Source organism: Canis lupus, chromosome 22 (genome assembly GCF_003254725.2).
Source record: "Canis lupus dingo isolate Sandy chromosome 22, ASM325472v2, whole genome shotgun sequence".
NCBI classification, from domain to species: Eukaryota; Metazoa; Chordata; class Mammalia; order Carnivora; family Canidae; genus Canis; species Canis lupus.
The window spans coordinates 45,890,058-45,907,634 of record NC_064264.1 but is presented as its reverse complement, the minus strand read 5'-3'; the positions used below and the strand labels follow the sequence as shown (position 1 = coordinate 45,907,634).

Sequence of the window (17,577 nt, the reverse complement as noted above, 5' to 3'; positions counted from 1 at the left end):
CCGGGTCTGCTCACCCGCTGCCTGAAATCAGGATTTCTAAACATACACGACGGCTGAATTAGAGCAGGCTGGATTTCCCTACCGCATTCTTACTTTGACAAGGCTGCGAAAACTGCTATCTCACCATCTGAGGGAATCAAATAGGCTGCTAAAAATAGCCCCTGCAAGTTTGTGTGACAAACGGGAAACACCTCTCCCCATTCCTGCCTGTTGCTCTGATGAAGCTTAATCCTTAGACTTGTTTTCAAGTATTTGCAGTGGTTTGTGTTCTTTTCTTCTTCCCAGGCTGTTTTTCTCTATTTGCCTGGGTTATTTGAACAGGTGGCTTTGCACAACCTAATGCTAATGTGAGGCTTTTGTGGGCTTTGAGATGGCGCAGGGAGTCGTTTAGGGGGGAAATGTTTCTTTCTTGCTAAGCGATTCACACCTGTTCAGATAACCACCCTGGATTAACCAGAAAGACACGCCAGAGCGGTCTTCGCGGGCTGGACTCTCGCTGGGCAGAGCAGGGCCCTGCTGACCGCGAGGCTGCACGAATCCCGCCTCCCGCATCCCGCATCCCGCGGCTCCTCTGCTCCGCACGTGACCGGCAGCCGCGCCGCCCATCGTGTGGCTGCGGATGGGGCGTCCCCCCCCCCGCGCCCCGGCAGTGCCCGGACGTGAGTGGGCAGCAGGCATCCCGCTGCGGGGGCGTTGGGGAGCCCTCCCTGGACCCGGCCGGTGTCGCGGGGCAGCTGGGCGCTCGCGGCCTCTGGGGGCGGCCGCAGCGCACCGAGGTCGCCGGTCCCTCCGCGCCCCGCCCCCCGCGGGAGCCCTGGCGGGCGATCACAGGCGGGCGGCCCGGGACGCTCGCGCGCTCCCCGGGACGCTGGCCGCGGATCACAGGGGCCCGCCTGCCGCCTGGAACATGCGATCACAGGCCGCGCCTCCGGGCCCCGCGGCGGGGCGGCCGCGGGCGCGTTCCCACGGGGAGATCCTGGGCTGGGCGAGGGCGAGGGCGAGGGCTCCCCCGGACCTCCCATGCCCGGCTCTGGGGCGAGGGCGAGGCCGGTGCTGCGCGGCCCCGAAGGCTGCGGGAGGCGCGCCCCGGTCACCCGGCCGGCGACAGCCCCCTGCTGGGGCGCGCTGCGGAGGGGCTTCTCCGAATGGTTTCCGAGGAGCCTGCACTCAGTTCCCCGGCCCCGAGAAGGGAAAGAGTGACGTGCGTGCGGAACAGGCAGGCAGGCAGGCGCGGATGCGGCTTAAAGGGATCCGACCCTGCCCACGAACCCCGCCGCGAGGAGGCCCCGTTGACACGACTGGCCCCACCCCCACCCGCAGGCCTGGACGCTGGGCGCAGGCTCTCCAGCTGCCTTCCCTGCCTGCCGCGTGCGTGTGCGTGTGCTTGTGTGTGTGTGTGTGTGTGTGTGTGTGCTGGGGCCCGTCAGGTCCGTTACCCCTACAGCAGGCACAGGAAAGCTGGCATCGGGTGTCTGAAGGTAGGGGTTTCCCATTCGATGGACAAAGGTCACCCGGGACTGTTGGGAGGTAATCACTGGATGCGATCCCCAAGCATTACCTGTAAACGAAACCAAATGGAACGTCTGCAACACAGGTAGTGCTATTTTTCACATTTACAGAGCGGATGGGACTAATTAAAGAATTACTTTAAAGTGCCACTGAATTCAGGGCAGCACGCCTCCAGGGGCATCTGCCCCATCAACAGAGCCCAGCGGTGCCACTGTAATTGCGTTGCTCGGTTTCACTGTGGTTACCTTCTTGGTGTCCAGCCACACCTCCCCCAGGGAGTGAAAGCCTCTTCTAGCTCGTGCTAGCTCTGGCCAAAGCCAATGGTTCACCCACCGGGCTACAGGTTAGAGGCACCTGGGAAGCTTCTCTGATGCCTCGCACGGCCTGTAACAATCCAATCGGAATCTCTGGAGTGTGGGTTGATTGTGGAGTGGCGTTTGAGAATCACAGGGTGCAAACCTTTGGAGGACTCCCATCCCATTGTGTCCATTGACACAAGGATGGGGTCACAGGTGGGCAGCGGTGGCTGAGGCCTAAGCCAATGAGTGGATGATAAGGTGGGTGGCTAGGAGGAAATATGGGGAACCAGAAAAAACATCAGCAAAAACACAGAGTATGAAATGCACTGTATGCAAGAAATCGGAAGAGATTCAGAAGCCAGAACCACGGAGTGTACCTTATGGAAGGTGGTCGATGGTGAGGCTGAACCCGTGTTTAAGAGTTTACTATTAAGAATTCTAGCTAGCATAGCATATGAATTTATTTTACAGGAGGAAAGAGAGCAAAAATGATTTTTAAGCCTAAAATTTACATGACAGATTTGGTCCTTGGGAAGAGAATTTTGGTGTCGCTATGGAGTGGGGATCTAAATGGAGAGAGATGAGGGCCCGTGAACTAATCAGATGGGTGCAGTGGCTGGGGAAGAAATGTGTAGGGCTGGGGAGTTACAAGACATTCCAAAAACAACGGGTTCCCTTGCCACACAAAGGAATGTGATCTTGGTATAGAATTCTTCTCTTCTTCACAGAGGCTAATAATGTTTTCTAAGGCAGAGGCACAGAAGGAGGGACAGAAATTTTCCAAACTTTGTTAAATCTACAGGACAACATGAAAAATTATAACCCGTTGGCAGATCATACCAGGAGCTCAAAAAAAAATTACCAATTAAATGCAAGACATTTCATTTATATGCTTTGTAAAAGTGGATTTATTAAGGTAAACTTTATATAACAAAATTCACCAATTTTAAATGTGTAGTTTCATGGGTTTTGAAATGTATGTGGTCATGTAACCAAGACCATAATCAACACATTTAACATTTCCATCACCCCCAAAAGTTCTCTGTACCCCTTGGAAGTCAATCCCCTTCATATACCTCTGGCTCTTGGAAACCACTGATCAGGTTTCTATCCCTACAGTGTTGCTTTTCTAGAATATCATACAAGTGGAATCATACATTGGCCTTTGAACCTGGCTTCCTTCACTTAGCAGAATGCTTTTGAAAGGCACCCACGATATTGCACCTATTGGTAGCTAGTTCTTCCTTATGGCTGGGTAATATTCCACTGTATGGACCTGTCACCATCTGTTTAGTCATTCACCAGTTGATGGACGTCTGGGTTGTGTAGTGGGTTCAAGATACATCTGCATCCTATTCCCCAGAATCTGTGAAAACTACCTCACGTGGCCAAAGATGTGAATGAAGTTAAGGATCAAGGGGAGGACTTTGTCCTGGGTTATCTGGGTGGGCTCTAAGTACCATCTCCTGTGTCCTCATGACAGAGAGGCAGAGGAAGTTTAGAGATAGACCTGTGGGAGAGACCAGAGAGAGACGCAGCCACAAGCCAGTGAATGCCAGTAGCCACCAGAAGCCAGAAGAGGAAAGATTCTCTGCCAGAGCCTCCAGAGGGACAGCCATCCTGTCTGCACCTTGATTTTGGACTTCTGGCCTCCAGATATGTAAGAGAAGAAAGTTCTGTCATGTTAAGCAATGCATGAGAATTCCAGCTTCTCCACATTCTCACCAACACCTAGTAGTGTCACTTTTTTTTTTTTAAATACAAGTCTAGACTTGAGGTCTAGCATATAGTAATGTCAATTTTTAAAAATTTAGCCATTCTAATGGGCCTGTGGTAGTGTCTCATTTGGTTTTAATTTGCATGTTTTTCCTGGCTAGCGATGTTGAACATCTTTGCATCTATTTATTTCTTTGGTGAGAGATCTGTTCAACTCTTTTGCTCATTTTTTTGTTTTTGTTTTTTCGTTTGTTTTTAAGTAGGCTCCATGCCCAGTGTAGAGCCCAACACAGGCCTCGAACTCATTACCATGACATCAAGACCTGAGCCGAGATCAAGAGTCAGGCGTTTAACCGACTGAACCACCCAGGTGCCCGTCTTTTGCTTGATTTTTACTGAATTGTCTTTTTATTATAGATAATTTATATGCCTTTAATATACACTATACAGACAATAACATACACAGATACAACTTTATATTACTGAACAACTATATAACAAACTACGGAAAGAATAAAATAAACATCTTCCAGTCTATACTTTGTATTATATTATACTGAATAGACTTTTAATGAACTCTATTTTATGTCTCTTTATCGGGTATTAACATTTGGAACAATGGGACTGAGTCAGAACTTCCTATTGGGCGCAACATCAAGTCAATTCATTTATTTTGTTTTTGTTGGAGCACAGAGGGTGTTGTAGCAAAGGGAAGGAGAACACAAATTCCATGTTTTGCAATATTTGGGTATCTTTGCAATGGGCTGCTCCAAAAATCATTAATTATTTCATCTTGGAGAGCTCACCTTCCAGTTTTTCAAGATCCAGAGGCTTGAAATTAGTCACCTTCACTCTGAGCTGTTCAACTTCTTGTTCAGAGCCTGAAGATCGGCTTTTTGTTAAACAAAACAAAAACAAAAACAAGAAAAAAAAACAAAAAAAGAAAAAAAAAACCAAAACCAAAAAAACAAAACTGCCATCTCTCAGATGCATCTATGAGAAAAGTTTAGTGATATGAATGTTCTGACGTATAATGAGCATTGAATACTGTCACAAATATGTGCTGAGATTATCGGATTCCTACTAGGCTGCTTAATTATTGAATAGACAGCGTGCTGCAGTGAATAAGCAAAAGTGCCTGTAGACCCACAGGCATCATAATGTGCTTCAGGTGACCTTGCTTTCTGGTCTCCCCAGGTGTGTTGTGTCATTTTAAAAGGTAGATTATTGGGGTACCTGGGTGGCTTACTGGTTGAGTGTCTGCCTTTGGCTCAGGGTGAGATCCCGGGGTCATGGGATCTAGTCCCACACTGGGTTCCTGGTGAGGAGCCTGCTTCTTCCTCTGCCTATGTCTCTACCTCTCTCTCTCTCTCTCTCTCTCTCTCTCTGTGTGTGTGTGTGTCTCTCATGAATAAATATATAAAATCTTTAGAAAAATAAAAAAAATTAAAAATAAAGAGTGCACATCAGCACAGGTATGAAGTATGAACCCTACGCTTAAGTAGAGCTGTGCAGTCCTGGAGGGAGAAAAGCTGGTTCCATGCCCTCACCTTCCATGAATGGTCTGTACATGACCTCCTCAGATCCAAACAAAAAGGAACACTTGGGGATCCCCATCCAGGAGATGTGGCCCTCTCGAGGCCGTGTTGGTTGGCTGGCACTGTGGATCCTTTTCTGGGCTTCACCGGGACTTCCTGAAGGGAGGCCAAAGCAGCAGGTCGCTCTCTCTTCTCTTCCATTTCCCATCTTTAGGAACAGGAAAATCCCCACTGGTCACAAAAAAAGGCTGGAAAACCCCTGGTCTGGATAAATTTAAGGGCATTCATTTCAATCTTCTGATTCAGTTTTACATACCACATAACTCTCAATACAGGTGATATTTTGGTTAGAGAAGAGAGGGAGAGAAAAGGGAAAGAAATATAGAAATATTAATAAAGACATCAGAGAGATAAAAACAAAATGACTTTGCTCCATGGTTCTGTCTCCCCCTCCTCTTATCTCCCTTTTTCTGTGGGAGGCAGCACTCTAAGATGTTCCCCAAATTCCTGGCCCCTGGTGTAAACACATATTTTCCTAGTTAGTCAATGAAACACCAATCTAGGTATTGCTGTGAGGGGATTTTGCAGATGTAATTAATCCCAAATCAGTTGACTTTAAGGTAGGGAGATTAATAGGTTGGCCCGACCTCAGTGTCTGGAAGTCAGAAAGAGGAGAAGTCAGAAGAAATGGAGGCATGACACAGACGACCTGAGCCGAAGGCAGACGTTCAACCACTGAGCCACCCAGGTGCCCCAGTCTCTGTCTCTTTCTGTCTCTCATCTGTGTTTTTGTCAAGAACCCTTGCCTGGAAGATCAGAAGTTTTACAATTAGTTAAACCCTAAATTTGCTACCTTTTCGGAAATTGGTTTAAAAGGCTTAAAATCCACATTGTTATTTTGCGACTTTAGTTATGATTTGGGGGGCCTCCAATTTTGCCTTGTTATTAGGAGGACATAAAACCAAATTCCTCTCTCCATTCTTATTTTAGCTCTCCTTCCTGTCCACTAAATAGCCCTTAATGGCAAATTTATCAAAGTCTAGGATAATTTGATTTGGCTACTCAGTGGAACACAGCATATTATTTCAGCTACTGTGGAAAAGGACAAGTGGCCATGAAATGAGGGAAAGTAGCCTGTTTCCAGTGGCTAGCAAACCACGGAGAGGAAGTGCTACTTACTTTTACAAGCCACTTTGTAGGAACGCTTTTATGTGGGAAATAGTATGACAGAAAATCAAGTACAAGCTGTGACTTTGATTAAAACTATTTTAGCGTGGACACACCTGTTCTGTGACCATGAGCAAATTACTCAGATTTAGTTAACATTGGATTATAACCTTAATTTCTAGGGTTGTTGTGGTGATTAAATAAGATCATGTGTGGGTAGCCTGAGTGGCTCAGTGGTTGAGCATCTGCCTTTGGCTCAGGTCGTGATCCCCAAGTCCTGGGATCAAGTCCCTATCAGGCTTTCCTTAGGGAGCCTGCTTCTCCCTCTGCCTGTGTCTCTGCCTCTCTGTCTGTGTCTCTCATGAATAAATAAATACAATCTTAAAAAAAATGTATAGCCTACAGTAGTTGCTCAATAAATGATAGATTGTCAAAGTTTAGACATTTTAAAGCTATTTATATATTGTCCTCAGCCTTATTAGCTCATCACCATCACCTTTGGAACTTGAAGGATCTGAACACTTTCTCAGATCTCCTGGATCTGAATCCCCAAGTGCGTGGCCCAGGCATCTTGACTTTTTAAGGGCTGCTCAGGTCAAAACCATTTTGTCGGTGGTGCTATTTATGGGCTAGCCCACCAGCACTACATTTTCTGATGAGACAGAGCTCTGTTGGCAAAAGGAGGAACTGGAAATGATTCTGATCCCAGGAGTTTAATTTTCTTTTTATACTGGGGTTGTTTGAGAGCTAGTCATGATAAAGAAACCAGGTTTCATGGAAATATGGCTGATTTTAGGGCTGGGGCAGGGAATGTACAACATGAGCCTGGAGCATCTGGAAATAGCAAGAAAGTAAGGAAACGCTCAAAAACAAAGCAATGGGGCCATGTAGAAGAGACACAAGAGCCAACCTGGAGGAGCTCTCAATGGCCAAAACTGGAACAATTTGAATGATAATATAAATGTTGGATTTTAATCTAAAGTATAAAATAAATATCCAGGAATCTATATTGATATGAAAGAATAATTGAATGATTAATAGGGAGAAGAAGTAAATGTACCATACAGAAGAATCCCAGATAATTGATGTAGATATCGTCCCTTAAGGAGAGGGAGCTTAACTCTCCACTCCTTGAGTGTGGGCTGTGCTTAGTGATTAACTATAGTGGGGTGTCATGAATGGGTCCTGGAGCAGGAAAGGGACATTAGAAAAAAATGTTGATTCCTTAGTTGTGACAAGTGTACCATATGAAGGTAAGATTAAAATAGAGGGAACTGGGTCTGTGTCACTTTTCTGTAAGTCTAAAACAGTACTAAAGTAAAATATTTATTTAAAAGTCACCTGGTAATGAGAATAAATGTGTTCATCATATAAAGCCTGAGGCTATAAGAAACTATAACTGCCATGAGAAAAATCGGGCCACGGTCAACTAAATTTTAGCATCAGTTTGATGTAAAATACAGACTATTTTTATTATTGTTTTATCAGAAGTTCTACCTTTTTAGAAACACAATCCAATTCAATATTTATCTTTATTTTACAGGAATTGGTTAGTTTTATCAATAAATACTTGTTAACTTTTACCATACATTACCCAGTTTCTGGGTTTTCATTGTTTCTGGCCTCACGCCTTCATCTTGGGTTGATTTTTCTTCTTCTTCTTCTTTCTTCTTCTTCTTTCTTCTTCGATTTTTATTTATTTATTCACGAGAGACACAGAGAGAGGCAGAGACATAGAGGGAGAAGCAGGCTCCCTGTGGGGAACCCGATGTGGGACTCGAACCCAGGACTCCGGGATCATGCCCTGAGCCAAGGCAGACACTCAACCACTGAGCCACCCAGGTATCCCTATTTTTCTTCTTGTAAAGTATTTTATGTATATTCTTTTATTGAGGATGCTGGGGTAGTGTTATGAACTGAGTGCATGTGTTCCTCCAGAATTCATTGAACCCCTAACTCCCAATGTGATGCTATCAGGAGGTGGGGCCACCTTTAGATGAGGGCTTGAGGAGTCCTCATGATGGGATTTAGTGTCCATATAAGAAGAGACCAGGGAATTTCCTGTCTCTTCCTGCTGTGTGAGTCCATGGCAGGAAGAGGTTCCATCCGCAAGCCAAGAAAGAGGGTACTTATCAGGAACTGAACCAGCTGGCTGCAGGGAGCCTGCTTCTCTCTCTGCTTGTGTCTCTGCCTCTCTCTCTCTCTCTCTCTCTGTGTGTGTGTCTCATGAATGAATAAATAAAATCTTAAAGAAGAAATTTTTTTTTTAAAGTAATCTCTATACTTAACCCGGGGCACAAACTCATGATCCCAAGATCAAGAGTCACGGGCTCTACCGACCAAGTCACCCAGGTGCCCCTCAGCTGGCATATTGATCTTGACCTTCCTAGCATCCAGAACTGTGAGAAATAAATGTTTTGTTTAAGCCACCCGGTTTATAGTATCTTGTTGTTGTAAACAAACGGATTTAGACAGGTAGTAAGCTTTCTTAGTTATTGTATATCTGCGGGAAAGAAAATTTTGCCCATCCCCTTCCCACCCCCACATCACCTCCACCAATGTTGATGATAATTCATCTAGGTATAAAATTATATATGGCAATTATTTCCCTTTATCATTTAGGAAATATTACTTCGTCATTGTCACCTGGCATCTAGTCTGCTTGGTGAGAAGTCCATGTTAAGTTTAATTGCTTTTATTTGTGAGTAATCTGCCTCTTCTTCATGATAACTTTTGTGATTTTTATTTTTGATGATATATCATTATGTTATGATATTTTAAATTTAATTTGCTATTGTTTTCATTATGAAAAGTGCCCTCCCTAATCCTCATTCCCTATTTCACCCATCTCCCCCACCCACCTCTCCTCTGGTAACCATCAGTTTGTTCTCTATAGTTAAGAGTCTGTTTCTTAGTTTGTCTGTTTCACTCTTTTTTTCCCCTTTGCTTATTTGTTTGCTTCTTAAATTCCACATATGAGTGAAATCATATGGCATTTGTCTTTATCTGATTGACTTATTTCACTTAGCATTACACTTTCTAGCTCCATCCATGTTCTTGCAAATGGCAAGATTTCATTCTTTTTTATGGCTGAATAATATGCTAATATATTAATATATTGAGATATTAATAAGATATTATTAGATCTATTGATAGAATAATATGCTAATATATATCAATATATTAATATATTGATATATGTATATATATCAATCACATCTTCTTTATCCATTCATCTATTGATAGATACTTAAGTTGTTTCCATAGTTTGACTACTGGAAATAATGATACAATAAATATAGGGCAGCATGTGTCCTTTTGAATTAGTCTTTTTAGGTTTTTTGGTAAATACCCAGTAGGGCAAATACTGGATTGTAGAGTAGTTCTATTTTTTTTTTTTAAATTTTTATTTATTTATGATAGTCACAGAGAGAGAAGGAGGCTCCATGCACCGGGAGCCCGATGTGGGAATCGATCCTGGGTCTCCAGGATCGCGCCCTAGGCCAAAGACAGGCGCCAAACCGCTGCGCCACCCAGGGATCCCGGGTAGTTCTATTTTTAACTTTTTGAGGCAACTCCATACTGTTTTCCACAATGGTTGCACTAAGTTTGCGTCCCAACAAAAGTGAGAGTGTTCCTTTTTCTCCACATCTTTACCAACACTTGTTTCTTGTTGTTGATTTTAGCCATTCTGACAGCTTTAATATAATATCTCATTGTAGTTTTGATTTGCACTTCCCTGATGATGAGTGATGTTGAGCATCCTTTCATGTGCCTGTTGTTTATCTGTGTGCCTTCTTTGGAGAAATGTCTGTTCATGTCTTCTGCCCATTTTTAATTGAATTATTTGATTTTTGAGTGTTGAGTTATATCCGTTCTTTATATATTTTGGATACTAACCCTTTATCAGATAGGTCTTTTGCAAATATCTTCTCCCATTCAGCAGGTTGCCTTTTAGTTTTCATTGTTTCCTTTGCTGTGCAGAAACTTTTTATTTTGATGTAGTTCCAACAGTTTATTTTTGCTTTTATTTCTCTTGGCCTCAGGAGACATATCTAGAAAAATGTTGCTATGGCTCATGTCAGAGAAAAATAACTGCCCATACTCTCTTCATGGATTTTTGTGGTTTCAGGTCTCACATTTACATCTTTAATCCATTTTGAGTTTATTTTTCTGTATGGTGAAATAAAATGGCCCAGTTTCATGTTATGAAATTTTAAAATGTGGATTCAAGTCAGTTGAAGTTAAAGTCACAGTGAGCAGTCTTCACAGTAGACCAACCACATCTTAAGATCTGTGAATGATTTTGATATCTGTGGTGGGGATTTTCCATTTGACACTTTCATTTTCATCCATTCTCTCTTCTTCTCTGTCCAGCTTGGAAAGAAGCACACTTGGGCCGCCTTGAGAGCTGACCGATGGAAGACATCATCTGGAGACAGAGGGACCAGAAAGGCAGGAAATGGAGGAATAGCTTCCTTTTCCTGACCTTCTTCAGGGAAGCATGTGTGGTAGTACCTGTGTCCCCCCATGATGATAGCTCTTCTTACCCACTCCAGCTCCACTGGGTGCAGACACTACCTCCTCCCTTGTACCAGCCATGTGATTGTGACAGCTTTCCATTGTCATGGGATTGCCCAATGCCAGCATCTTTGTAGAATCTGCCTTTCTTATCATGGGGATATGGTGGGCTGGAAGCAAAGATTTTCTCCACCACCACAACCACCCCACTCCCTCATAGCTTTAAAAATGTAAGATATATATATATTTTTTTCATTAGTTCATTCATTTGCTCACTCATTCATTCATGAGCATGGTGCAAGGCACTGCTACAGACTCAGGGACAGACATAAAGCATGTCACACAGGCCCCATATATCTTATCCTCTTCTGTCTATCTTGTCACTCCCTTCATACTAGCCAGTGTCCTGGTAACAGCATGGTGTCTGTTGTCTTCTTACCTTACTTTACTGATGATCCTTAACTGACACTTCTTATCTTAATGCTGTGCCTCCTTCTTTATTTAGTCAATTCTTTATAGCTTTCAAAATTCATTTAAGCAATATTTCTTCCTGGAAGCCTTCACTGATTCTCTGGTCTTCCTCATATTTCCCTGTTTCATGATTATTCTCAGAGTACTTGGTATAAAATATACCAGATACTATGCTAGATGCCTTACATGGATTGTTTCATGAATCTTCAATACAACCACATGAAGGTGATATTATATCCCCACATCACAGATTAGGAAACAAAACCTGAGCTTATTTAATGCCAGGTTCAATTTCATAGAACCAGTAAGTAGTGGAGCTGGAATTCTAACCCAGGCAACATGACCTCGATGACCATTGTGTAAAACCTCTTCACATTTAGCAAAACTAACAATTTGTCACAAAATTTTTTTATACTTGTTTCCACCACACAGTTATAATCTAGAGACATTATTTTACTCATCCATGCTTTTCTGGTGACTACCACAGTGTTCGGGAGGGAATGAAATCCGTCTCAATCAAAAGTTGCAGAAAGACTCTGTATTCCCTAATGCTTATACTTGCTATGGAGAAATTTACAAGGTGGCGAGGGCTGGGAGTGGCTTACATTCCAGAACCAACCTTTAAAAAGTTACAAATGTGGACACCTGGGTGGTTCAGTGGGTTAAGCATCTGCTTTCAGCTCCCGTCATAATCTCAGGGTCCTGGGATAGAACCCCCCCTCCCCCTGCATTGGGCTTCGTGTTCAGTGGGGAGCTTGCTTCTCCTTCTCTCTCTGCCTGGTGCTCCCCCTGCTTGTGCTCTCTGTCTGTTAAATAAATAAACAAACGAATGAATGAATGAATCTTTAAAATATAAAAGTTACAAATGCTAAAATATGCTCAAAGAACTTTCAACTTTTCCAATAAAACATTTTCTTTCCTTTGGATTTTTGCAGCAAAGCTAAAGTTGTACATGAAATAATATAAGAAATGACCAGTGCTTATACCATTACTTTTACATCTTATTATCCCCAGAACCAGACATTGAACATTTAGATAATCATGTAACATTTAATGGAATAGTAATCATGGTGATAGAATGAATGATGGGAAGGTGGAGTTTTGGGATCCTGGGCATCTTCATGAGTCCTGTCTTACTGATAAAAGCCATTCTGGCACATTGGGGCCACATGGGTCTTTTGGAGTAGCCTCCTGTTTCTCATTCAAGGACAAGACATAGGTATATATGGACTTTTCTTATTATAATATATGAAGGATCTTTGGGTTACTCTAATTCTTTGTAGGGCATGGGTTTTAGTAGAATGTACACCTGGCTTTGAATTTCAGATCTACAGTTTACTAATGTGACTTTGAGCAAGTTACTTAGCTTCTGTGAGATACAATTTCCTCATCTGTAAACTAGAGATATCCCTTAAATCTGTGACTATCAACTATCTGGTATGCATTAATATGGCCAGTCAGCTATTAGAAAATAGTAAAACTTTTTAAAAATAGTAAAAATCAGTTTATTATGAGTCTCTCTGTCTCAAGCCCTCTGTGCTTTCCCACCACCCAGCTGCCCTGATCTCTCCCATAAGACCCCCCTTCTCCAGAAGCCCTCCTGACCCAGTAAATAAGGGGTTAGTGCTTGGCACAAGATGGATCTCTGGGATCCTGTTTCAAGTTGATGGGGGCCTTCCTACACTTGTTCTGATTCACAGGTGACTGTAAATATTTTGACTATCCTCCCACCTTCACAGGATTGTTGAGTAGATAAAATGTTTTGCCATTTATAAAGCTCTTTGTACAGTTCCTAGCTCTTAGTAAATACACAAGGCATGGCATTTATAGTGGAGGTCTATTTTCTATTGTGATCTTACATCCATTGCCTCTTCTTCTGGACAGACCATATTTTCACATTTTCCATGCATAACCACCCAGGAAAAGGGATAGCAATAGCATATGAACATGCCTGGCCAATCAGAACATTTCATCTCTCCTACCCACAATGATGCGCACAGAAATGGGGACACAACCCAAAGTGGGTTCAAGGAGTCATGCTTAGCTTATACTCCTTAGAGCAACACATGAAGAGGAATTTGGAGTGGTTGCCAAGTATTCTCTAGAGTCTCTTCCAACTCTAAGAATTTATGTTAGAGAATACCCAGCTAATGTTAATAAGAGTCTTATTCAACATTCAGAAATGAGAGACAGGCTGCAACCTGAGTAGTAGGAGTACCTGTTTCCAGCAAAGCCTATGTGCGATTCTGAATTTTTCAGGAACATTAATGCATTTCCCATTCCCTTTTTTGTTGTTGTTGTTTAAATAAATATAAGTGGGTATTTTGACATTCACTGAAAGAGTCATATAGTAGTGGCTTAAGATTATGATTATTTGGCAAACATAGAGTAAGTACCTACCCTGTGCCATTTTTCTGGTTTCTTTTTTTTTTTTTTAATTTTTTATTTATTTATGATAGTCACAGAGAGAGAGAGAGAGAGGCAGAGACATAGGCCGAGGGAGAAGCAGGCTCCATGCACCGGGAGCCCGATGTGGGATTCGATCCCGGGTCTCCAGGATCACGCCCTGGGCCAAAGGCAGGCGCCAAACCGCTGCGCCACCCAGGGATCCCATTTTTCTGGTTTCTGTTTTCATCCTCTGTGAACCTTGGTTCTCTTCATCCACTCATCACATCTAGTGGCTGGCTTCATGGAAGATGAGGATGTTGATGCCTGTCCTTCGTGGATGCTTTCCTTCCTTTCAAGATTCCCAAAGAAAGATCTTCCTACTCTATTTTTTGTTACTTATTCAAGCTCCATCAATGAGTTAATGGTGTATCCTACATGGAGATTGTGAAGTCCCCTAAGGCAAAAGCCACATTTTATAAATATTTGTTGATCTCTGTAAGCAATGTGTTTCCCTCAAAAGAGTGAGTAATAGATGTTGGCTAACCCTCTTTAATGTCACGTAAAGTGGAGAAATACCCATCATTTGTGATCAAGTAAGACTGTAACTACACTGATTTGCCCAGTTGACCAGTGACTTCTGGGCACTTCGAGCCTGATGCTTTAACAGTCATTCAGAACGCTTTGTAGATATCTGATTCAGTAATAAATTTGGCCAAAATCACTCATCTCTGAAATGTCAGTTTCCTTGGCTTTTGGCCTTCCTAACAACTAAATCAGGTCAAGTAGGTAGCATTCCAGTTCTGCAATGGTCCAAATGACCCAAATCAACTGACTGTGGGAAATGTACTTATTATGTGACTAAATGGAAAATTATTATGTGTTCCCTTTTTTTCAGGCCACACCCTCTACCCATTGAGCATTTGAGGACAGAGTAATAATGCAGACTCTCTTGGCAAGCCTCTACTTGTACTTTCTGGAACTGTTCTTCCCAACCATTCAGATAGGTGAGAACTGCTCTCTCGGCACATCCAGAGGGGAAATATTTAAAAATGTCCCTGCTGAATCCTTTCTGGAAAAAATGAAGTTGCACAATTCTTTCAGAAAAGAGTGCCCTAGGGAGCTATTGTTTTTTAGGAGTCTACTCAAATTGCACTAGGGAATAACTTGTATGATTACCACACAGTATCCTCAGTCCATTTTTCTGTGCATCTAGGTAGAGAACAGATCCATGACTCATTCTTTATTCAGGAGCTTTGCATATTCCACAGAAGGGCCCCCTCAGGGAGTCTTCTGTTTGATAAGACCCCAACTCAGACATCTGATTTGATGACAACTTATTCCTATCAGTTTAATATTCCGCAAAAGAGACTTCAGCTTGGAAAATACTCAGATTACTTGGCAACCACACCAAATTTCTTTTCCTATGTCTTCCTAACGTGTGTAGATCACACAGATAAAAGTAAATCTTAAGAGCAGTCTTGAGTAGCCCTTGGTTCTCTATGGAAAATATGCAAATAGACTCTTCTATCATACAAAAGAGCAAACCAGGGCAGCCCAGGTGGCTGAGCAGTTTAGAGCCACCTTCAGTCCAGGGCCTGGTCCTGGACACCTGGGATCGAGTCCCACATCAGGCTCCCTGCATGGAGCCTGCTTCTCCCTCTGCCTCTCATGAATAAATGAATAAATTTTTTTTTTTTAAAAAGAGCAAACCAAAAACATTACCCATAATAAGTTTTTTTTTTTTTCAGACAAATCTGAATACTGGCAATTTCTCAGCTGAAGTGTGTAAGGTGAGAAAAATCATAATGAAATATCAAGTAAAAAAGAACCCAGTAGAGTCAGAGTTAAAAGCACGTGGGAACTGCACCGACAAATGCAGAACACAAAATAAGATATTCCACATGGACATTTGAAGTATATCAACATAGGTATCTAAATGCCTTAATTACTGTGTTCAAAGGAGCAAATACTAAGGTGTTACAATGGTCTCTCAAATATTTACTTTGGAGATAATTTTTCCATGCCAGCTTTTAACCTTAGGCAGTTTTTTTTAGAGGAAAAAAATCAGATGAAATCCACCCAGCCACTTCTAATTATGCAAAAGAAGAAAATAAGATGCCTTTCTTAATATAAAGAAGAAACATTGCAATTGACTCTGTTCCTTTGATGCAACTGATGTCTTTCATTCTGTCTTACTGTGTGAAGTTTTTGGTGATGGAGTTTTGATACGTAACTTTCTATATATAAAGGTCTACCAAATCTCTCTCTTGGGGTACCTGAGTGGCTCAGTTGGTTAAGCATCTGACTCTTGATCTCCGCTCAGGTCTTAATCTCAGGGTCATGAGTTCAAGACCCTTGTGGAGCCTACTTAAAAAGAAAAAAGAATCTCTCTCTTCAAGAAGCACCTTGGTGATGGTTGACTCAAAGACTCAGAGAAAGTCTGCAGATCTACAGAATAAGCTCATTCATCCATTATTCATTCATTCCTATATAGAGAACTTAAATTTTTAAAAAAGATTTACTTATTTATTCATGAGAGACACAGAGAGGCAGAGACATAGGCAGAGTGAGAAGCAGGCTCCCTGCTGGGAGCCTGATGTGGGACTCGATCCCAGGATCCCCAGATCACAACCTGAGCCAACAGCAGACACTCAACCACTGAGCCACTCAGGTGCACCTAGAACTTAAATTGATAAGCCAATGAGCTGATAATCTAAGTCACTCATCTTGTAGTTTCCAAAGACTTGGTGGATAAATGTAAAACAGGAATTGGGGAGTATTTGGGTAGCTCGGTTGGTTAAGTATCTGCCCTTGGCTTGGGTCATGGTCCCAGGGTCCTAGGATGGAGCCCCACATCAGGGTCCCTGCTCAGTGGGGAGTCTGCTTCTCCCTCTACCTCTGTACTCTCTCTCTCAAATAGATAGATAGATAGATAGATAGATAGATAGATAGATAGATAGATAGATAGATACATACATACATACATACATACATAAATACATAAATAAATAAAATCATTAAAAAATAAAATAAAACAGGAATTGGGTTTTTATACTGGAAGATTTCAGGGTAACTTCTGATCACTGAATAGAACTGACCTATTTCAGAGTACTTCCAAAGAAAATGATAGACGGCATAGAAGACGGCACAGGTTTGGTAACAGCACCCCAGCATTCCATAATGCTGGCTGTACAAGAGGTTACCTGAGGAGCTTTCAAAAAAGCTAGACAACCCTTCACCCCCACAGAATATGGCTTTAATGGTTCAGGGATGAACTGGGCATCAATCATTTCTAAAAAGCTCTCCTGTGAGAGTTCTGCTGTGTGGTCAGGATTTAGAACCACTGACCGAAGTACCATTTAGAACATTCAGTAATGGAGCAAAATTGGTAGATCTAATTCCAAGAATCCACTTACTAAAGACATTTCAATGGGACTTTCAGGATTTGGGATATGTTAAAATCTCTGTGGCAGAGAGCCACAGGGACACTATGGGAGGCAGGAAAGCCTAGGTTTGATGACTGGTTCTACCTCAAACTGCACTGCATTTCAACAAGATACTTCCTTAAGCCTGTATTACCTGAAAAATACTTCACAGGGTTTTTTTTGTTTTGTTTTGTTTTTTTGTTTTTTTAGGAAATCAAATAGTCAACATAGTATCTAGCCTGGAACCTAGATCTTAGCAAGTTTGGGAGGTTGAAAAATGATTGCCCCAAAAGATATCTATGTCCAATTCCTAGAATCTGCGAATGTTACCTAAAAAAAGGATCTTTTCTGATGTGATTCAGGACCTGGAGATGAGGTCATCCTGGATTATCGAGATATGCCCTACCTCTCATAAGGGAGGTAGAGGGAGGTTTGAGACAGATGCACAGACGAGAAGACACCCACGGGGAGAAGGCCATGTGAAGACAGAGGCAAGATTGGGGCAATGTGGTCACAAGCTAAGGAATACCATGGACTGCTCCA

General features: G+C 42.5%; 1 long non-coding RNA gene across 4 annotated transcripts; it reads left to right on the top strand.

Annotated features, from left to right (window-relative positions):
- Positions 1-1,047: 1,047 nt before the first annotated feature.
- Positions 1,048-15,724, top strand: LOC112655997 (uncharacterized). 4 transcript variants are annotated; one of them, XR_007405008.1, is made up of 6 exons: positions 1,048-1,594; positions 3,292-3,468; positions 3,785-3,894; positions 10,607-10,740; positions 14,505-14,613; positions 15,358-15,724. It is a non-coding gene; the product is annotated as an uncharacterized LOC112655997 (long non-coding RNA). The 4 variants fall into 4 exon arrangements; XR_003134014.3 differs by lacking the exons at positions 14,505-14,613; positions 15,358-15,724 and having other exon boundaries at positions 3,788-3,894; positions 10,607-12,678; XR_004808342.2 differs by lacking the exons at positions 14,505-14,613; positions 15,358-15,724 and having other exon boundaries at positions 10,607-12,678.
- The last annotated feature ends 1,853 nt before the right edge of the window (positions 15,725-17,577 follow it).